The 24,049-nt window shown below is 43.3% G+C and overlaps 1 long non-coding RNA gene across 1 annotated transcript in view; it reads right to left on the bottom strand.

The window, feature by feature from the left end:
- LOC145408619 (uncharacterized) overlaps nt 1-13,716 on the bottom strand; it is a 58,432-nt gene extending 44,716 nt beyond the window's left edge. The window contains exon 1 of the long non-coding RNA XR_013898961.1: nt 13,650-13,716. This is a non-coding gene — a long non-coding RNA (uncharacterized LOC145408619). The remainder of the gene's footprint in view (nt 1-13,649) is intronic.
- Nucleotides 13,717-24,049: the final 10,333 nt, after the last annotated feature.

Below are 24,049 nucleotides of genomic sequence, written 5' to 3'. Positions count from 1 at the left end.
CTATTTGTCTGATCTCTTTGGTTTTGTTTTTTTATGTCCTATGATCGTGTTCTGTGATTACTCATTCCGTATTTTTTTTTTTTCTGGTCACTATTTTCACTGCTGTGGATGCCGATGTCTCAGCTTTTTTTTTCCTCATTAACCTTTTCCAGCTCTTGTGTGACATAGTTTTTCTCTACATTCCAAATAAGTAATTTAACTGTTAATGTATTCTGTAACTTTTGCTTAGCTTTCTCTCGATATTTTCACCACTGTGGATATCTGTATTTATACCTCTTTTCCTCAGTATCTTACCTTAAAAGTGGTTTCTGTCACTAATTTCTCCACTTACATTACTTCAGAATTATACTGTCACCCGTTTTTATATTATTATCTGGCTGTGTGATGGTTTGTGGTGTATCCTTTGAGTTATGGTTCCAACAAAAAGATTTCCATGGATTTTTTTGTCCTTACCAGTAACGACAACTTTCCTCAGTACCCCCTCCCCCCCTCCCTTCATTTACATTCCTAGTCTGTCCCTCCACTCTGTTCCTGGGCTCCTTCGTCTCATCCATCCATCTCACTCTTATGCAGTCCCGTAGAAGGTATCATCATCATCATCATCATTAACATCATCATCATCATCATCATCACCACCACCACCACCACCACCACCACCACCACCACCACCACCACCACCACCACCATCATCATCATCATCATCATCATCATCGTCATCCAAACACACTTCCATTATTATACGCATTCGATGTGTTGGACTCACGATCAGGAAACTGGAAAACACTAAACTATGAGACCCATCATGAGAGGTCACCTGTAATGGGTCACACCTTCATTAACTTCACCTTTCCAGCCTTCGAAACCCCCCCATTAGTTCAGCCATTATAAAGTTCATTGACGCCATAAACAGAGATGGAACCTGTCACAGTTATCCATAAAGACGATCCTCTCTCTCTCTCTCTCTCTCTCTCTCTCACACACACACACACACACACACACACACACACACACACACACACACACACACACACACACACACACACACACACACACACACACACACACAAATCCTCTCGGCAGTTCCGTTCACATCCACTCAGCTTTCTCTATCATTAGTTACATCCTTCGCAAACTGGCTCAGGCGATCTTAATTTTTTTCATCTCAGTCTCACTTCCTCTCACCGTACTCATCTCGACTTGGCAGGAAGAGAGGGTGGGGGGGGGTAGTTTTGCTCTTCCTGTTGCCGTTGAGTCAGTAGGTCAGACGATTTAACCCCTTCACCACGATGATGTCTTTTGCTTATTATTCTTTGCTAACATCGAGCTGTTTTGCTGAAGCCGGGAGAGACTTTTTAAACTGGATAAATTAGATAAGACCTTCATTTATCATTCACTGTAAGAAATCTCCCATAAGCTGAATAAAAACGTCTGTAGATGTCATGAATAAATTAGTGAAAGATGTAACATGTTTCAAGGAGTCAAGAAACCAAAGGGTGTTATGCGTTTTCCAGTGAGATCTATGAGACTACCTTCCTTCACTGGTTTCAGAGACATTTTTAACCCGTTCTGTTTTGCCACCACCAGATAATTATGTTCAACTTCGGCCACTTCTATCTGCGTCAATGAAAGCTACATCAGATCTTGTCAGTTCGAAATATCCAGGGTGAATAAAATCGTTTGGTGTATACAAAAAACAAAAATAATACATCCACGGGTTGAAGAGCTAAATATGGCCTCCAGGGTTATCGATAACTTTATAATGCATTATGTGCTGGAGCAGTGAAAGAAACTTATTACAGCCTATGCAGAATGTGAGGTTTATCGTAAAGTGAGGTGTGAATGCCTTCCTTACGAGGCGAGGTCCTCCATGGCGCAACAGCAGCAACAACAACATTAACAGCTACAACATTTACAACTACAACTACAGTAAAAACAACAACAGCAGCGCCACGCAACATTACCGCGAGCGACCTGCTGCTCTGGAGGTTACGTCACGCCGAAAAGAAACGTCAACTCAAATTTTTTTCCCGCCGTCGTTTGCGTAGCCTCATACCCAAAGTTCGGGCTCAGATAGATGGAAATTATCTTTTTTATTTAGTTTATTTTTTTCATTTCCCATATCTGTCAAGCAATTTCGGTTCAGAATTTTCGTGCCATCTTTAGCGTAGTTTTAGTAACGCACCTGGTGTTGAGATTTGGCGAGATTATTACTTTTTTCATTAGTCTGATGTAGTGATGATGATGATATTATTATTATTATTATTTTTATTATTATTATTATTACTGTCATTATTATTATTATTATTATTATTGTTATTATTATTACTATCATTATTATTATTATCATCATCATCATCATCATCATCATCATCATCATCATCATCATCATTTACCGGTCAAAATAAAAACTTTGGCTCAGTTTTTCATGCTCTCATTAACATAGCCACATTATCGTTACCTGTGATGAAAGTTTTGAAGATCATTTTATTTTAATACTTGTACCTGTCTCATGACTTCGTTTTCTTCCAAGACGTTACGATTTTCTGAAAAGGCGTTAAATTGGTCTCGTTAACATAGCTTGTGCCCAGACCTATGTATTCTCTCTCTCTCTCTCTCTCTCTCTCTCTCTCTCTCTCTCTCTCTCTCTCTCTCTCTCTCTCTCTCTCTCTCTCTCACTTTCTCTCTAAGATTGCATCCGAGGGGTTGTTTTGGCTTATTTCTCTCATACCGCTCAGTGAAGGGTAACTGGTCACCGTTCCTTTAAATAAATGGACTTCACGGCCTAGCCCCGGGTCCTTACTCTCCTAATGGGGCAACAGAGGTTTGGATGATAAGCAGATAGATTGACAGAGAGATACTGTAGATAGATAGATGGATGGATAGATGTACGGTGGTTTTCATGAGATTAACACACACACACACACACACACAAACGTTGGCACAGACTTTGCGTGCGGTCGTTCTTTAGTATTAATTTCATTAGCATAGCTGGTTCTGTAATGTGTGCAGATAGTTTTTTTCATTATTCGATTTTTCTTTTTCATTTTGTATATTATTTTCTTCGAGGTTACGTAACAGCTAAGAGAAACGCCAGCTCAGACTTTTCGTGCAGTCAGTAGTTTAGTTTGAAGTTTCTTAAGTTTTATTTCTCACATGTAAAATGCTTTTTCTTAAAAGAGGTTTCGGAATATATATATATATATATATATATATATATATATATATATATATATATATATATATATATATATATATATATATATATATATATATATATATATATATATATATGTATGTATGTGTGTGTGTGTGTGTGTGTGTGTGTGTGTGTGTGTGCGCGTGAGTGAGTGCGCATGCACTCAGATGTCTCACTTTTTCGTCAACTTAGTCTCATTAACATAACTGCTCAGATTTTCAAATATTTTTGTTCTTCTCATCAGTATGAGGCACAGACTTTTTTTTTTTACATTACGACACTCCGAGGAGAATAACTGCCGACTCGCATTTTTCATGAGGTCGTTAGCTTAGCGTCATTAACCTCTTCAGTGCGGTAACGTCAGAGCGAGGACGAAGATGTAACTTTGGTGGTTGTTTCTGTTTCTGTCTCTTCTGTATGTATGTATGTATGTTAGCAGAATATTTCATGAATACCTGATCAGGTTTGGATTAAACTTCGCAGATACACTTTGCGTGAGGGTAAAAATTTGTCAACTTGGTGCAGGTCAATCAAAGCTCTAGGTCATGGATTAAGGTCAAATTTTGGTTGCAAGGTCGCCGTGTGCTCTATATGCTCATTTGTTCAGGTTTATGTTTTGTGGTTACTCTCTCCAGACGGTTTGATCCAACTGGGAAAATTGAAGGAGCTCGACAAAGGATAAATTTGATCCCTCCATTATTAGACGTTTTACCTAACTCAAAAAAAAAGAAAAGAAAAAAAGAATCGTCTGGTGGTCGCCCCAATAGAATGAAACTATCACTCGTGTTGGCATTTGCTTGGATTATATTTTGTCATTACTGAGACGTAGAAATATTACATTTTTCGTTTTTTCTTTTTCTGTGTAACGTTATTCATACTTTTTTACCGTCTTGTAAGTGCGTTCGGAAATACTTCAGTCGGTTCATATCTTGCATTCGCCTCTCAGCCACGTCTGTTATTATGCATGTCCGCCTGGCATTCCGATCACACAGTTTTCAGTTATGTGAGCGTGCTGGAGGTGTGTGTGCAGTGTGTTTGAATAAGAGACGGTGACCGCAAGTGAAGGTGCACACACACACACACACGGTTCACTGTTCGCGCGGTAGTTACGAAACCTCCTGACACGAACTTGATCTAGAAATCCTGCGTCCACCCATCTGGCAACACCGATCTCGACACACTCCATATTTTCAAACTTTTTCCCTTTATAATGCATTCTCAAGCTCCCCATTTTACTTCCCTTTAGCAGGATATTAATGTGTTTTCGTGTAAGTATTAGCTGGAAGGAATTAAACAGAGGTAGATGGAGTAGGGAAGGGAAAATAATTGAGTGAGCTGGTGAGGGCAAGGGCTCCGTGAAAGGGAGAGTTGAGGGAGTGTCTCGTCTGAGTAGGTTAGGACGCTAGGCCAGGCTGGGGGTGAGTTGAGGTTTACTAGGACCAGACTAAACTGAAGGTATATTACGGTCATCTAAGGCAAGACAAGGAAAGGTTAAAATGAAGGGAGGTAGACTAGGGAAAGCTAAGACAGGCTAGGGCTGTGTTAGACTGAGGAGAGGTTGACAGAATTAAACTGAAGCGGGATAAGGCTATGCTGGACTAAGTCGATGCTGACTAGAGCTAGGCTCAACTGAAGAGAGGTAGTTTAGGGTATACCAAGGCAGATTAGTGGTAGGGTAGACTGAAAAGCGGTAGACTAGGGTATACTAAGGCAGGCTAAGGCTAGAATAAACAAACTAGAGAGGCTTGGGCGAGATGAGAGTGAAGTGGGGGTAGGCACAACAGAACACTAGACGAGCTTAGGCGTGCAGATTAATACAAGCTACCAGGAGAGACTGAAGCAAGACGGACTTAGAAAGCTATGGAAGGCTGAAATTAGGACGACAAGCCAGAAATAATCGTGGTAGGAGAGAATATTGAAGTTAAGTATTGTAGACTACAAACAAGATGTGAACTAAGGCAATGGAGAGACAGACTCGAAATAATGGACAGATTAAGAGTTCGGTAGCCTGGAGAAATTGAGAAACTAATGATCATGCATTATAAGGGTCACGTAATTTAATAATCATGGATACTGAGTCATGCGGGTAATGTACGTGCAAAGAAATGGTCCTGCAAACTAATGATTATGAATATTCCTAAAGGTCGTGCAAACTCACGCAAACTAAATACCATACAAACACTAAGGTTGTTACAATCTAAGGGTCATGCAAACTATATGGCATAAGTAAGAGACATTCAAATCAATGGTCATGCAAACTAAGGGTCATGCAAATATAGCGAGTAACTAAGGGTAATGAAATATAGAGTGAGGCAAACTAAGGGTCATGCAAATTAAGGACCGTGCAAACTAAGGATCATGCAAACTATGGGCCACGCAAACTGAGAATGATGCAAACAAAGGGTGAGGCAGACTAAGGGTGGGGCAAAGTAAGAGCCTGACACAAACGCCACGAAAACTAAGGTACGTGCAAGGTAAGGGGAATGCAAATAGTGCCAGCCTAAATAAATTCGTCTCGCAGGCGGCAAGAATAACATTAAAAAAAAAAGATACCATCGCAATGAAAGGGTTAAACTATGCAATCAGTGAGACCAGCCATTGTAAACGCTTTTTTTTTTTTTTTTTTTTTTTCCGCAGTTTTGGTCACCTTCCACCGTTGCCAAGTCGAGCTTCTGACTTTCTCTGTGGTGTTTTTGCACACACTTTTCTCTTTTGTTATTTTTTGTTTATATATTCATCATTGCCGTGGATTAATCGCATTTCTCGAAGCTGAACAGAATCATCAAGTATTTTAGTTCTCTCACTTATGACCAAGATTTTCGTCGTTTTGCAGCTAATTTCACGTAGTTCAACAGCAGAAAAAGACAATGCTAGAACACTGTATCCTTTCCACAGCACTTCTTCGTGACTAGCACTGTATTCTGACACAACAACACAATATTCAGTGTGGAGAGATGGCAATTTTTGGTCAAACCTTAAAAAGGGTTCCTGTATAAGGACAAATGTTGGTCTTCTAAGATATGAAGTACGATAAGATCAGATATGGATTTCCAGTGTCATTTGCACTCTCTCTCTCTCTCTCTCTCTCTCTCTCTCTCTCTCTCTCTCTCTCTCTCATACGTCCATCTCCACCCTATTTTATCGATAAGAAGAGAATCCACCAACTTACTCCAGCATCATAAGATCCAAAAACTCCTCTCGAAAGTTGTTGTGTTCTGGCTTTATAGGTGAAGTAGAAAGCTGCGCGCGCGCACACACACACACACACACACACACACACACACACACACACACACACACACACACACACACACACACACACACACACGAACGGACGGACGTGAGAGAGGGGAATATTACCGTACAATCATACACATCAGCAGCAGCATCTTCATCTTTAGCATCGTCATTTCGAGATATGGGATAAGAAAACCACCACCATCATCATCATCATCATCATCATCATCATCATCATCATCATCATCACCATCACCATCACCATCACCATCACCACCACCACCACCACCACCACCACCACCACCACCACCACCACCATAATGATCAACATCATCATCATCATCATCATCATCAACTTGAGACGGGATACTATTAGTGCCCTCATTACCAAAAATTAAGGCAGATAATATGCTGCTAATCAACAATAACAACATCAACAAAGAAAATCATCATCAGATATTACAATGCTGGTTACGGACAGCTAGAGTTTATTGTTTTCATCGCCGTCCTTATTGCCTTTATCATCATTATTATTTTTATCATCGTTATCGTTGCCTTTACAGCCTTCATCATCTTTATCATTTGTACCACTTTCATCTATATCGCCTGTACTGCTTTTATTATCATCATCATCGTCATTACAGTACAACCATTAACTCCTTCAGTCGGATAATGTCTTCTTTGTTTTTTTCTTACCATCTCCAGACGATTTCTTTAAGCTTCAGCACCTCTCTTTACTAGTACGGTCCTCTCATTTAACTTTTAAAAACTGTGTGCTTGAAATAATAATGTACTGAAAAATACTTTCCCGGGCTGAAGGGGTTAAAACAACAGTCACGATCAATTCTGTCACCACAACAACCATAACTCGGTTTATTATTTATTGCACAGTCGGGTTGAAAAGTTCGCAGAAGTTATACACTTCTGTTTCTCACCTTTCTGTGCTGGCTAATATTCCTAAGTGAGAGAGGCTTGGTATGTTTTTCTGCCAATAAATGATTCTCTTTGGTATAATCAAGGGGGAGAGCGGCAGATAAGGCCAAAGAGTGAAGTAGACGCAGTGGAGTAGTATGCAAACTTTGACTCTCGACTATACCGCTGATATTACTACTAAAGCTCTCATTGCCTGGATCCCTATGTACCGTACCTTGACATCACTACCAACACTCAGTACTTGCATCGCTACTTACTGTTGACGTCACTAGCAGAAGTCTTTACTTGGATCACTACTTACTGTTGACATCACTAGCAAAGCACATTACTTGGATCACTACTTACTGCATTTTTGACGTCACTATTAAAACTCAGCCCTTAGATCACTACTTACTGTATATTTGACATCACTAGCAAAACTCAGCTGTTGGATTACTACTTACTGTACTTTTTTAACATCGAAAACAAAACACTGCTTATTGTTGACATCACTAACAAAGCTCACCTCTGTCTGCTACCTCTTCACTCATTAGTACCAATCACTCCCACCACCAGCACCACTGTTCTGCTACACTTTTCACCACCAGCATCACCACCACCACCACCACCACCACTTCTGATTTAGCAGTACACTTTGTTATATCACCTTCATCGCCATTACACTTCATCACTACAGCCACTACTACGTTCTTCTGCATCACCACCAGCACTATTAGCACGTTTCACCACACCACCACCAAACCATATTTATCACAACACGTTTCACCCCCATCATCACCATCACCACAGCCACCATTACTGTTATAGTCACCACATAACCACGGTCACCATTACACTCGAGCATCACTATCACAACAGCACACCACCACCATCACTACTCACCCTTCACTACATTACTACCGTCACTATTCTTATCACCATTACATAAGCACCACCACCATTAACACCATTACACTCGTCACCACAAGAGCATCATCACAAACAGACATATTACATCACAAGCTTTACAACAGTTTTCTTCACTCTCACCACCCTTCATCACCATTACCGCCATCACCACCACAGCTACATTGTTCACCACTACCACAGCCATAAACCACTACAGCCACCACCACCACAACCACCCTCACAGCCACATTCTTCACAAATTCCCTACCACCACCACCTCCACACTGCAGCACCACTACCGCACTCCACCACTACCTTCACAGCCACATTCTCCCTCACTACCTTCTCCAACAGGCTACCACGCATCTCTGTCTCGCCACCACGAAAGCCACACTCCACCACAACTACTACACCTTCACTACCACATTTTTCATAATCACCTTAACACCACAACCACCACACGTTCAATGTATTCTTCACCACACCCACCACACCTTCACAGTATTCTTCACCACCACTATCACCACAACACACAGCACATCAGCACCACCCTCATAGCTTCCACAACACTTCATCACCACCGCCATGGCCTCTACAACACCCCACCACCATGTCACCACACCACAACCACATTTTTCATTGCCACCTCACAATCATCACCACTATACAAACACCATCACCACCATCGCATCAGTACTGCACCACCGGTATCACCACACCTTGACAGCTACATTTTTTCACCACCACCTCACATCCAGCATCACCACCACCACCCCCACATCATCACAATATTTTTTACCACCACCACCACCAGCGCTCCATCACCACCACCACCACCACCTCAAAACTCAACCACCAATATCACCACACCCTCACAATTATATTTTTTCGTCACCACCACCATCATCACATTATCACCACCTCACCACCATCCTCACAGTGTTCTTCACCACCACCACCACCACAGTCACTAGGCACTATCACTTTCCCTACCACAACTTTCCCCACCATCACCACCACCAGGGCGTGTTCGGTAAGGCACACGATTCGGCGCAACTGAATCCTGAGAAAAGTCTGAATTTTGACGATTTCGGTTAAAGTACGATTCGATTTAGCCTTATTTATATAGATGAGAGAAAGCATTATCAAAGGACATAGATAGATGGATAGATAGATATAGATAGATTGACAGAGATACATAGATCGACCAAGAGAGAGAGAGAGAGTGAGAGAGAGAGAGAGAGAGAGAGAGAGAGAGAGAGAGAGAGAGAGAGAGTTAATTCGCCCAAGTTACAGAAAAAGAGCGACCATAATAACTTTCATTATTTTCGTGTACAGTACAATTCAGTTTTACGTACTTGATGTTGACGCGGGGAAAGCACTGGAAACTAAGGCTAAACTGCAATTAAGATATAATTCGGCGCAGCTGGAGTGAGGAGAACCTGGTATTATGAAGATTGCGGCCTTAGCACAGTTAGAGGGAGAGAGAGAGAGAGAGAGAGAGAGAGAGAGAGACGTGAGTAAAATTTTTTGTTTTTTCTGTGACGTAAGAGCTTGGGAGAATGACAGTTGGGCTCGGGTACGATTCGGCTTTATTTAACGTTTGAGAAAGCCTTAAAAATAAAAGTTTGACATGAATAACTATTTAATTCACCCCAACTCAAGTGCGAGAATCTGTGAAATTTTCGCTTCAAGTAATATTGGGTTTTATTTACTTTTCTTTTATTAAGACAAGAATGCATTAAAGAAAAAAAATATTAGCCAAACATGAATAACTACTTTTTATCTAAGTTTCAAGCCCGCTTCTGAACAGGATCATAACGAAGTAGAGAGAGAGACAGCCACAGAGACAGGGACAGACATACAGACAGATTCTAATCCTGTACTTTTCTTGATCAACTTAAAACACAAACCAGAAATGAATACTCTTAACACCTTCCATCCCTCTTCCCTCCACCAGATTTCCCACCCTCCTCCTACCCCTTCCCCAGTCCCCGTCCCTCTCTCACCTTCTCTCTCCTTCCCCTCCGTTCCTCACATAGCCTTCCTCCTTGCCCTTCCTTTTTTCTCTCTCCTCATCCTTCGTTCTTCCCTCTTTCCTCATCATTTCTCCTCTCCCTCTTTCATTTCACCAATCTTCTTTATCAACCTACTCCATCACTCTTCATTATTCATCCACACTCCCTTCCTCCACTCCTGCTTTTCACCTCTCACTCCACTTTTCCTCCTTTTCCTAGTTTCCATCTTTTTCCTCCTTCTCCTCCATCTCCCCCCACCTTTCCCTTCTCTCATCCTCTTCCTTTTCCTCTCCACCTTTCATCCTCTGTCCTTCCTACTTCTCCATTATTCCACTTTCTTTCTTTTTGCCTCCTTCTTCCACCACTCTCACCTTCCTCTTCCACCCTTCTTCCCGCTCTTGTCTTCTTTTCCCTTCCTTCCCCACCATTCCCTTCTCATTCCTCCATTTCATCCGTACTCTTTCTCTCTTCATCCTTTCCTCCCCATTCTTCCTCCCCCCTCTCATCCATCTTCCTTCACCCGCTCTCCATTTCTCCCTCCCCTTTTCTCCCCTCCCCTCCCCCTTCCTCATCCCTCTCCTCCGCCTTCTCCTCCCCTTTCCCTTCCCTCCCCCAGTCAGCAACCATCAGCAGCTGGAGAAATTAACCCCAATACTCTCCCAGTTTCACAGTTTTCTAGGCTCCGTACGAGAGAAATTTTCCTGTAAGTACACGAAGAAAGGTTTATTTGACCTTAGCCTAAGTACGGAGTCGAATTATGGGACAGCGATTGTTGAAGTGTCTAAGTCAATCATTATCAACAGCATCACCATGTCTTGTCATCGTCACCATTATTAAGATCATCATCATCGTTATCCTCCTCCTCCTTCTCCTCCTTATCATTATCATCATCATCATCAACCTCATCATCATCAAAACTTTTTCTTTGTCTTTATCATCGCCACTTTGATCATCATTATCAAATCATCTTTATTATCACCATCATCGCACTAAGCCTGTTACTTATTAGTACATGAGATGGGAGATGCCAGAAATAAACACGAAGGCATAAACGTAGAACTGTCAACAGAGTGCCCAGTGATATGAAACTACTGCAGTGACAAAATGACCATGAAATGCATTATGGTGTACGGCAGCTACTCTGAGAATACTGTCCATTTAAAAAGCAGAACCATAGTTAGGTGTCGTGTTTTGGCCACCTGCGGAAGGAGTTAAACGCTTGACTACGATGTCTTGGTATTATACTTGTTACATTCACACGATTATATTAACCTTAGGCGGGGGTTTGGCACTAGATGGATTAGATATAGCCTTCATTAATCCCTTCAGTAAGAGAGACCCTTCCCAAGTTGAGTAAAATCGCGTGGAGGTGGCAAGGACAAGAATGAAATAGACGCCATGACGGTGAAAGATTTAGTGGACCTTGTAACTAACTTCTTTTAAGCGAGAAGTACTCATGAGATAAATAATAATGTGTAATGATAACCTCAGTGTAAAGGAAAATTGTGTATGCATAGCTCAGCATGAATAAAATAAAGAGGACGCATTGCAAACACGAAGAAAATGAAAAGAGCGTCGTGTTAGTGAAGGGCTTAATGGCTACGACGCAGGTAAGTGAAGTCAAGTACAATTCTGCTTTTGTGTTGCCTGAATAAAATGATGAGGGAGCATCGTACACCGTGAATAAAATGAAAAGAGTGCATCGTACCATGAATAATAAGAAAAAGGCGCATCGAGTACCATGAATAAAATGAAAAGGGCACATTCGAATAGGATGGCTAAAATTAAAAAGGCGCTTCGTACACCATGACTGAGAGAGAGAGAGAGAGGGGGGGGGGACAGACAAAAAAGAAAGGGCGTCCAGGTACTGACGGAGTTAAGAGGCAGGTAAGGGCAGGTACAGTTAGGTGGCGAAAGGGTTGAAGTTGATACACAAGGACGAGTTAGCCAGAAAAGGAAGATAATGCGATTTCGCTTTTTCTCTCTCTCCTAACTGTATCCTCTCTCTCTCTCTCTCTCTCTCTCTCTCTCTCTCTCTCTCTCTCTCTCACACACACACACACACACACACACACACACACACACACACACACACACACACACACACACACACACACACACACACACACTTTTTTTTTCTCTCCTCCATGTCCTTCATCCCTTCTTCACATATTTTTTTCTTCTCTTCACATTTTCCTTGCGTCTCTTGCTCGCACCCCCACCCTTCTCCACCACTGCACATTTCCACTAATTCACCTCCCCTTCACAATACCCCCACCTATTCGTACATTCCACCATCTCCCCATCACAATATACTTTTCTCACACGTCCCCCCCCCCCTCTCCCATCCCCACCAAGGTACATAATAATCACTTCAGTTAATTTCCAGACCTATCCCCACCCACCTACCCCATCACATTCTATCCCCCATTAACCACTTCCCCCACATTTCCCCACCCACTGCCCTACCACAGCTTATTCCCCTCACAATTCCACGGCCTCCCCCACCCATCACTTCATCACAGTATGTTCCCTCACGGTTTCCCCTCATTTCCACTAGTTCATATTTCCCCAGCCTTGACCCTACTCCCCCCACATTTCCCCACCCTTACCACCACAGTATATTTCCTGCTTCCCCCTTCACAGTTTCTCCCCCCCACACTCTCCCCACCTACCTCATATTTTTACCTTCCCCACAACAGTATCTTCCCACATTCCCCCCCCCCCACATTTTCCACCAATCCCCGCACCGCAGTACCTTTCCACAATTCCCCCACCACAGAGTCCCCACCCAGCTCCCCCACAATTCCCCCACCACAGTTTCCCCACCCACCTCTCCCACATTTCCCCACCGTCACCGTGCCTGAAGGTTATCACAGCTCCCTTACTCGGTTCTGGGTCACACACACACACACACACACACACACACACACACACACACACACACACACACACACACACACACACACACTGCATTCTTCATTCAGCACAAGGTATTATACTTTTTTTTTTTTTTTTTGAGGAGGGGAGGTAAAAATTAGTTGCCTTAAGTTCGTGTCCAGCGAAAAACCATGGATACGAAATCTTACAGGAGATATATATATATATATATATATATATATATATATATATATATATATATATATATATATATATATATATATAAAACCACAGAAAACTACTGAAAGAACATATAACTGTCGTGAAAGGACTCGACGTTCATTATTATCTGAAGTATAAAGGTGAACACAGGTGCATTCACGATCCATACAGGCAGACACATCCAGGAACTCATAGTCCTTCTGCGCTGAAACTGAACCTCTGTCATCACACTGTCGGCAATCAAATCTCACAACACATGCAGGCTGACGACTTACAGCTGACGGGGAAAGTATCCACTCAGTCCAGCGCTAACCTCGTACAGTCCTAACTTCGTGGGTGCCGGGGAAATACTGCCGTCCGGCCTTATTTGAGTTGCCACATAAAATTCACTAGTGACGCTAAACTTGCTCTCAAAAGGCGCTACAGTGTCGCTCGATACAAAAAATAAAAAACAGATAACCGGCACGAAAAAATGCTTAAGCATCAACCATATCTCGGAATTAAAGATAAACTCTCCAGAATATTGCTAAATTTCAGTTCGCTGTCTATCAAAATGAACCTTTATATGAATTTCGCTAAATCCAGTGCCAACAGAAGCTAACTTGGCACCCCTGGCCCTCTCCCCGCCCCCGCCCTTCAGCTCCCCAAACTCTCTTACCGCACTGGAAGAGGAGGGGCGAGGGAAATGGCTCCCTCCTTCTCTCCCTCCCACCCTCACGAGCTTGCTGACCTCCAGACATCCCGTTGTTGAGAGAAAGACCACGGGAGAAAGGAGGAAGAGAGGGATAGGGCGGTGGGATTAGGTGTCGCCTTTATACCTACTGCCCTTTTTATCGTGAGTGTTGTAGTTTTCTTGTTTTCTTTAAGTAACAACTGCCTGATTTTTTTTTGTTTACCTGTAACGTAATGCTACACATTAGTGAATCTCGCGCACCATTTCCTTCAACAACTATATTACCAAGACACAACGTCCGCCTGCAACCTTGAACTAAATAATAATAACAGGTACTCAGCGACAGTAACTGTATCTCTTTATTACCCACATCATCCAGTGAAGTAGTGGAAATAATAGGGGTTGGGGTGGGGAGGGGCAGGGGAGTCGGTGAATCCCCTCTACCTCAAAGTCTCAAATGTTGTCCACAATTGAATGTCAGTGCCTGATGTAAACACCTTTTTGTCATCCACTCATTCCGATGACGTACTTTATTTTAATTTTTGGTTGTTATACATTAGTCTGTCCAACATAGCACTTCCTGCAACAACTGTATTGCCAAGATAATACGTTCACCGGCAGCCTTGAACTGAATATAATCATCAGGCATTGGGTGACAGTAACTGTATCTCCTTACTACCCGAATCTTTCAATGAAGTCAGGGGCGTAGTCGAAAGGGGGAAGGGTAAGGGGAAGCATTGTCAGTGAGCTTCCCCTTTTCATTCATTATCCATTCTTAAATGCCAGTACTTGATGTAATAATTTTCTTTACCCCTACAGTCTAGTGGCTTAAGGTATAAATTCATGGTGTTGATACATTTACCTATTCCATATAGCACTTCCTTCAACAACTCTATTGCCAAGATATTATATTTACCTGCAGCCTTGAACTAAATACTCACCAGACACTGGGTGATAGTAACTGTATCTCCTTACCACCCGAATCCTCCAGTGACGTCTGGGGAATAATCGGGATGGAAGTGAGGGGGGAAGGGGGGACAATCGGAGGGGAAGGGGACATAGTCGGGGTGGAAGGGAGGGGAGGGAATGGGGGACAGTCAAGGGGAAAGGGGACAGAGTCGGGAAGAAGGGCGGGGGAGGGGGCGCAGAGTCGGGGAGAAGGGAGGGGAGCAGAATCGGTGAGCTTCCCCGTTTTAAATGTTATCCCTATTTAAATGTCAGTACCTGATGTAAACAGTTTTTTTACCCTTGCAATCCGCTGACTTACTTTATACGAATATTGCACTCTTGTTATTTCCATATGGGTTTATTCACCTTGCAAAAATCTTATCGAACTGGAGGTAGATTTAGCCTTATTAAATATAGCCTTCATTAGCCCCTTCAATACGGTGATTTAAAGAAAACCCACATTAGCGTGTAGACATTTTAATTACCAAACAATTTCGGCAACCACTTCACCTGTGGTATCATACAGTTTCCGTCTACTAATGTTCTTCAAGTCTTTAATGATCATAACAACGCGACCTTACCTACGACCCTTCAGTATGAGAGGCTTTTCGAGAATTGACTAAAATAGCATGACAGTAACAACAATAACGGCAAAAATATGTCCCGGTCTGAAGCGGCTAAGCTGAGAGAAATCGTAGCAGAGACAGAGCAGCTGAAGTGTTCCTTAACCCTTCAGTAGCAGAGGCCTCGCGTGCGATGAATGAAACAGCTTGACTAATCTCAACAAGACACGATGCGCGTTAATTCATAGCAAATCATTAACCCTCGTAGCCATGGACGCACTTAGGTATACTATTCAGGGCAAATCCTCACCATTTTATTCAGCTGAGGGAATTTCCACCATCCTAAAGGTTAATCAAGGCAGTTTCCAACCCTCTCAATGTTAGAACTCCCCTCAGGTTAAAAAAAAAAAAAGTCTTGAGATGGATCTAGTAAACAATGAGTCAGCAGGATTCGAAATGTTTAACAGAATTTCGATTACCTGGTTACTTGCTGTATAAATCAAACTGACGACCATGGTCCCCTGGATAATAAATGCCTTCAGTACGATGATGTCTTTTTAGTCGGCATTCTGCTTGGCGCGAGAGACTTCGAGGTGCCTCGTTCTTTGAGATTTATTTTCCATATTCAGTCTTTTCTCTTGCATGGTACGTGTATCTGCTAATTATTGACAGTTTGCGTCATTACATACGTGATGATTAATGAAGTGTGATGCGTAAAATAAACTGCCGAGGAAAAGGCGTTACGAAGTCTCCCAAACCAACTAGGTACACGGTCCTGAAGGCCTGACGCCACCACTCGATTTTACTCAGCTTCGGAGAGATGGCTGGTAATGAAGAGATTAAAAAAAAAAAAATCAGTAACCATTTTGCTACGTGGTTCCCCCATAGCCGAACCAAATCGACTGGCAGAGGCATGAATAAGCTTAAACAGGCACAGTCGTAGTGAATGGAGCAACCTTTTCAGCCCGGCTATTTAGGGTTCATGTTCAGGCTAACGTCAGATTACTTCATTCAACTAAACATCTCGTCGTGCTGAAAGGGTAACTACTTCAGCTCGAAAAGTGCTTCCGAAGAAAAACAAAAAAAACGCGTGGTCCTCCCGAGACGTACGTACGTACATTACAGACTTTTGATTATAAAATTTGAAATATTTAAGTGTGTCCATAACACCGAAAAGAAAAAGCCAGTGATAAAACCTTTGGCTGCTGGGATTTTTCTCAGCTTGATAAAACCGTCTCGTGTTACCCTGAGTCTACAGAAGAGAGTGAGTTAACTCCTTCAGTTCTAGCATTTTATTTTATTTTATTATTATTATTATTATTATTATTAGTAGTAGTAGTAGTAGTAGTAGTATCTCTAAACTATTTATTATTATTATTATTTTTAATTATTATTACCATCATTTTTATTTGTATTATTAATGCCATCTCTAAACTTATAAGCAGCTAGGGAAAGAAATCCACCCCTTTCAGTACGAGAGGTCTTTCCTAACTTAGAGATGTGGAGGTAGCAAGAAAAAGCTAAATACGTCATCGTCAACTCTCTCATGATCGGAATAGGTCTGGTATCATATTCCTGTTACCGCCAGACGATTTTATTCAGCTGAGAGTGAGTCACAGGAGCCTGTGTTAATGCTATTACCATTAACTTTCTCACTGTCTGGATTCTGTTCCTGCTAAAGCCAGACCATTCATTAGAGAGAGTCATAGGAGCCTGGGTGTTAACATTATTATCATTAACCCTCTCATTGTCGAAGTAACTCTAGTACTTTATCCAGCCAACGTCAGGCGATTTTATTCATCTGAGAACGAGTACAGGAGACTGAGAGTGGTAGGTGTATGACGGTACGCTTGTTTATATTGTGCCTTTGTCCTTCCACATAGGCATCGCCCGTAAATAGAAAACGGGTACTGCAGTGATTGGTTTGCTTCTTGGCTTGCTTTTTTTTTTTTCTTTTTTTTGGTCCTTGCATGCAGTGATGTCGTGATAATATTGGTTGTCCCTTGATGCTCTCCGTCATCATCCAAGGCGGTCAAGATCAGTTGTGCATTCATATCCATTATTTATTTATCCGTCCCAGTCCCGGAGGGGCTCGGGGACGGGTATTTTCACTCGGTTTGTCTGTTTGTTTGTTTGACTGGCTGGCTGTAAACAATTTTACGCGAAAACTACTGGTGCGACTTCGACAGAAATTACACCTGATCACCTGATTCAATTTGGAGCCAAATTGTGCCAAGGCCCAGGCTGTAGGCCCAAAAAATGTAAAAAAATACAAAAAATACTGGTAAAATATCGCCTTTTTGCCATATCTCCTTTCAATTTCGTCATATGGACATGAAAACAAAACCTAAAGGAGTATCAAATCTGCATCCTGTAACATGCCTCATCACATCAGGAAGGGTCACCCCCCAAGTTAGCGGTAGGGGGGTTAATGTCAGATGGGCCGGGCCTAAAATTTTAAATTGGCATAAAATCGTCAGTTTTCAATCAGTTTATTCCAAATTTGCTATGTGACATCTTTGACTGGATATCATATTGTGTTTATACGTCAGCACGAAAAATGACTGCCGGAGACGGGTTTGCTGTGCCTTGGCAACGCTTCTTGTATTTTATGTCTTAATTTTCATGGTGGTAGGTAGGGGCTCCTACCATCCATTCTCTCACGTCCAGGTGACTCAACACTGAGTAACAAATTGAAAAAGGAAAAATCCTACCCATACGCCAGATAAACATTTTTGACACTAAGTGATAACCAGACAACAAACTGGACTGGCACAATAATATCCGTTAGCCTTGTCCAAGTGGTGGTCTAGTAGATTAAGACGCTTCAGCCGGATGTGACCAGTAAGGGGTACTATCCAAGAGTGACCGGGGTTTATTGTTCACACAGTGCCCTTCTGGGGCGGGTGACTTGTGCCACATGCCATAAGTGTCTCGAATGGGTAGGCCAGTCCCAGGCCCCCACCTCCCCAGTAAATAAAACAAGAACTGGATGGTGAGTGAATGGATATCCATTTCATTTACTTCTGTATATGAGGGATGGGATGAATAGATTGAATGCACAGGTAATATCGACAAAAATTTCAACGATGCAACCCATGTCCCTTCCCCTTCTATCTGTCTATCTATCTATATCTATCTATATCTGTGTATCTGTCTATCCATCTGTCTATTAATCTATTCGTATTGATTTTTCTGTCGATCAATCTATCTATCAAACCTGAGTGCTGAGAGAAGAGATGAGAGGTTTTACATCTCTTTACTCCTCTCAGGGACCATGGATTACCGTAACACCCCGACTTACACTTTTTTCCTTCAGAATTTTCCGGCCAGATATGTGAACCAAATGAACTGAATGACGCAAGGGTAGGGAGGTGGGGTATACAATAATATCCAGCTCACACACTCCCGTTAGCCTTGTCCAAGTGGCTAACGATAGAACACACACACACACACACACACACACACACACACACACACACACACACACACACACACACACGGCGGGAGCAAGAAACCTCGGTAGGGGCGTAGAAAGTGAGGGAGGGGGGAGGGGGCGGGTCTGCCTGACGTACGATACCTCCCCCACCTGAGCCACCTCTGGTAAATAACAAATGGAACTGTATTCTCATTGGCTAAGGAGGTTTCGCAACGCCTCTTCCTTAGCGATTTACTTTGCACATTACATCGTGATATCCTCCTCCAGGTCTGTTTAAATCTTCCCAGTATCAACGTATCTTGCATCAGTGACGTACAGGAGTTTATTGATGTGTAATAGGCAAGATAAATCGCTTGAGAAGAGGTGTTACAAACGCTCTTAAGCGCTTAGAACAAGCATGCGACCCACCTGACAATCACGCCTCACAGTTACCCCATCAGCTAACTGCCTTGCATTTAGCTTCTGACTTTTTGCTCTCGTTTTTGCCTTTTAATCCCACTGGCTAGATGTTAAAAGGGTGGTACCACCTGAGGGCTCCACGGTGTGTCTGAGCGAGTGGCTGGCGGAAGGTGCTGCTGAGTGCTGCAGGTGTTGCTGAGTGCTACTGCTGAGTTGGTGCTGTGAAGTAATAGCCTGCAGGACGTAATTTACAGCTCCCTAACTCCGCATCACAACATCTTAACGACACCCTGTTAGAACATCACCTCATCTTTACGGGACCTTCACAATACCCAAGCACCGTTCCACAGCATCTTTAAGACATTTTTTCCGCACTTCACAGCACCTGTATACCACATCACTGCATCTTTCCAGCACCTTCATAGTGTTTCACAGCACCCTGACACCAATTCGCAGCATCTTAACAACACCTGTAGGGTAATCCTCAGCACCCGCACACTACACAGCATCTTCATAGCACTCTTACAGCGCTTCACAGCACCCATACTCCACAGCACTTTTGCAGCATTCCACATTACCCTAATACACCATAGTGCCTGTAAAGTACTCCACACCACCTTAACGGCACTCCACAGCACCCGAGCACCAGACCGCACTCATGGGTCAACACACTGACTTGATACCACAGTTCACGGGTGCCATACCAAAGCACTGTCGCACCACAGCATCCACTGAACTCCCCACAACACCCAGTGAGAACACGAAAACACCTACTGAACACACCACAGCACCTACTGAACACACCACAACACCTACTGAACACACCACAACACCTACTGAACACACCACAACACCCACTGACCATTCAACACCCACTAAACACACCACACCCACTTATAACATCACAGCATCCAGTGAACACACCGCAACACCCAGTGATGACACCACTACAGCCATTGAACACATAGCATCCAGCGACCACATAGCATCCACTGAACATATCGCACCCTCTGAGTACCTAGCATCCATTGAGCACCCGACAACATCAACTGAACACTTAGCATCCAATGAGCAAACGGCAACACCCACTGAACACAAAGAACCCACTGAACACACAACACTCGCTGAACATGCCACAGAACTCAATGAACATACAACACCCACTGAACACACAAGACCCACTGAACACACCACAGAACCCAATGAACACACAACACCCACTGAACACACAACACTCGCTGAACACACAACACCCACTGAACGCAGCACAACACCCACTGAAGACACAGCACTGATTGAACGCAGCACAACACCCACTGAAGACACAGCACTGATTGAACACACCACAACACCCACTGAATACTTCACAGCCACTGACCATAACACAACCAATGAACACACCACAACACCCACTGAACACACCACAGCAGCTGAACACTTCATACCACAGAACACAGGCGCCATACCAAAGCACTATCACACCATAACACTCGCTGAACAAACCATAACATCCACTGAACAAACCACATCACCCACTGAACACACCACAACACCCACTGAACACACCACAACACCCACTGAATACACCACAGCACCTAATGAATATACCACAGCTGCTTCATATCACACCACTGAACCAATATACTGCAGCACAGCACCTATACACCACAGCACGCTCACACCACAGCACTCACAGATAATACCACCCACACAACACGTCACCTCAACTCTAGAGCACAACACAACACCAGTATATCAAAACACAGCACCCATACTCCACACCAGCCCCACAACACACCACAGCATAGCACCCATACACCATAGCAAGCACAGACCGCGAAAACCGCCGTGCAACAAGTCATCCACACACCACCACAGCCTGCATACACCACCAGAACCACAAATCACACCACTCACGCACCAAAACACCGCCGTACCAGCCGCACATCACAACACCCACACACAACCCAAAATTCTCTCACCACCCAACACCCCACCCACACGCCACAAAACCATCATATTGCACCAGCCACACAGCATACCACTTCTCCCACAGATCATATCTCCCACACACCACAACAGCCGCACACCATATCGTCCCCACAAGAATCCACTCACAAACTTAACCAAGCCACAATTTTACCAGATCACCTTTACACTACAGCCGCCACCCATCACGGCACCAACAGATCGCAACACCACCAATATGCCACAGCAACCACACGCACCACCACACCAGCCACTCACCACACAACCCACACACCAAACCAACGTAACAATACAAAATCAATATGTCACACAACCCACAGATTATACCACAGCACCCATACACCATACCATAACACCCACGCACCAGCCCACTCATACACCACTCCAGCCCCACACCACACAATCCACACCCTACAGTAACCACACCCCACACTTCATACCACAGCAGTTACTTACACATCACACCAACAACACACCACTCCACTCAAATGCCTCACTACCCTCACTACTTAGTGCCAACACATCACACCCCACCAACCACACACTCCACCCAAACGCCTCACTACCCTCACTTCTTAGTGCCAACACACCACACCACACCCCCCATACACAAGATCACATCACACCATCGACACACCATACCGCACCATCCTCTCACCACAACAAGCACACATACTTCATCACCCTGTCACTAAAAAAGCCACTCAGCACACCACAATACCCAAACACTGTAGCACCCACACACCACAACGCTCACACACCACACCACGCACCACCAACACACCAAAACACCCACACACCATACCAAGCACACACCGTTGCACCCATCCACAACACAGAACCACAAAACCCTCACTACACCAACTACACACCATAGTACCACACACACACACACACACACACACACACACACACACACACACACACACACACACACACACACACACACACACACACACACACACACACACACACACACACACACACACACACACACACACACACACACACACACACACACACACACACACACACACACACACACACACACACACACACACACACACACACACACACACCACATCCTCATACAGCAATTCATACCACCCACTCTCACATCACACCGCCTTCATACCACCTCCACACACACCACGCTGACCTCACACAACACAACACTTCCAAACACCGTCACACCACACTCCAAGTCTCCAAGTGTTGATCAAGTTGCAAAGTGTTATGTGTTGCAAACTGATTTTCCGCAGCAAGAGGCAGTTACCATCATTATAAAGCGGTGCCGCCTGCAATGTAAGGTCAGTATTGCTATGCTGCGGGTGTGGGGTCATGTTCTTGTCCCTTTAGGAGGGTTTCAATCGCCATTTCCTTAGCGATTTAATTTACATATCACACCTTAATAATGTGCACTATTTTTTTTTAATGTTAACACAGATTACATACATTACCCCAATATATATTAACACACACAGAAGTAGAGTGGTAAGAGAGAGGTGGTAGAAAGCCGCCTAAGCTGACGTGAATACCTTGCTAGAAGTGGTATCCTCTCCGGATTAGGAAGCTCCCTACTACCTTTTCCTTGTGAGGTTATTTCTGCATATGAGATGGAAGAATGAGACAGGGATGAATGATTTGGAGAGAGGGCAAACAGATGGCAGAGGACAGTCGGCGTGGAGGCTGTTTGTTTGTGGCAGTTCCTTGCGGGATTAAGGCGTTTGGCCATAGACGGATAGACAGATGTTATTAATGGAAACTGTAACAATATTTGAGGAATATAAATAAAGTACGAGTGATTATTATGACGTAGTTTAGTTACGGTAACCCCAAGTCAATCAGAATGTTAACTCAGCGAACTGCAGGTTGAAGTAGCTCCACTCCTCCAGTCCGCATTCCACCTTTCGAGGGACTGGGAAAAAGTCGAGGGACTTTCTTATAAGTAGTCATTGGAACTGCCGGGCCATATTGGTGTCACCACGTGAAGGAGTCCCTCTCCAGCACCATATTAAATTGTAATACGCAAACTCAGTCGCTAAGGAAGAGTGTCTATACTCGTTTTATTCTAACTATGCCTAAAACTGTTATATCTCCATCTTGAATGCTGGATTATAACATTAGATTAACACTTGAATGTGATGCTGATCATGAAGAAGTACTGTGAAAAAATGGAGAACCTTAAACTTGTCCTTTTTTTTTTTACCACGGAGCTACGCGAAATAAGATACGAGAGGAGGGAAATCTGGGCCAAGTTAAGGTAAAAGAAGTACAACAAGCTCCAAAACCGCCAGACTAGTTTATCCTTACTATCGCTTGAGGGATTTTATTATTACTGCTGCCACGCGATTTCATTCTTGCTACCATCAGATAGTTTGTCCTTACTACCGCCGCACGAAGTTATTCTCAGACCAGATTATTCTCATTATTTGTCGATAGTTATCAAGACATTCCAAAAACTTGCCAGTTTAATCCGACGACGACTTTTTATCAATTCTGGTTGCCGCTTTCGACCTTGGTTACCGCCAGGGGACTTTACCGAGTGCAGAACCCGGATTCACGAACAGACTCAGGAACGGGCCCCTTTCGCAACGTATGTTTGATACGCATGAAAGACAAGGAGAATGTAGAAACTATTTTGCTTTTTCAGCTAAAGTACAG

Source organism: Coenobita brevimanus, chromosome 78 (genome assembly GCF_032717465.1).
Source record: "Coenobita brevimanus isolate Jiangsu-jjx chromosome 78, ASM3271746v2, whole genome shotgun sequence".
In the NCBI taxonomy this organism is placed as follows: domain Eukaryota; kingdom Metazoa; phylum Arthropoda; class Malacostraca; order Decapoda; family Coenobitidae; genus Coenobita; species Coenobita brevimanus.
Note: the sequence above shows the minus strand (reverse complement) of the source record. Positions and strands in the feature narration are given on the sequence as shown.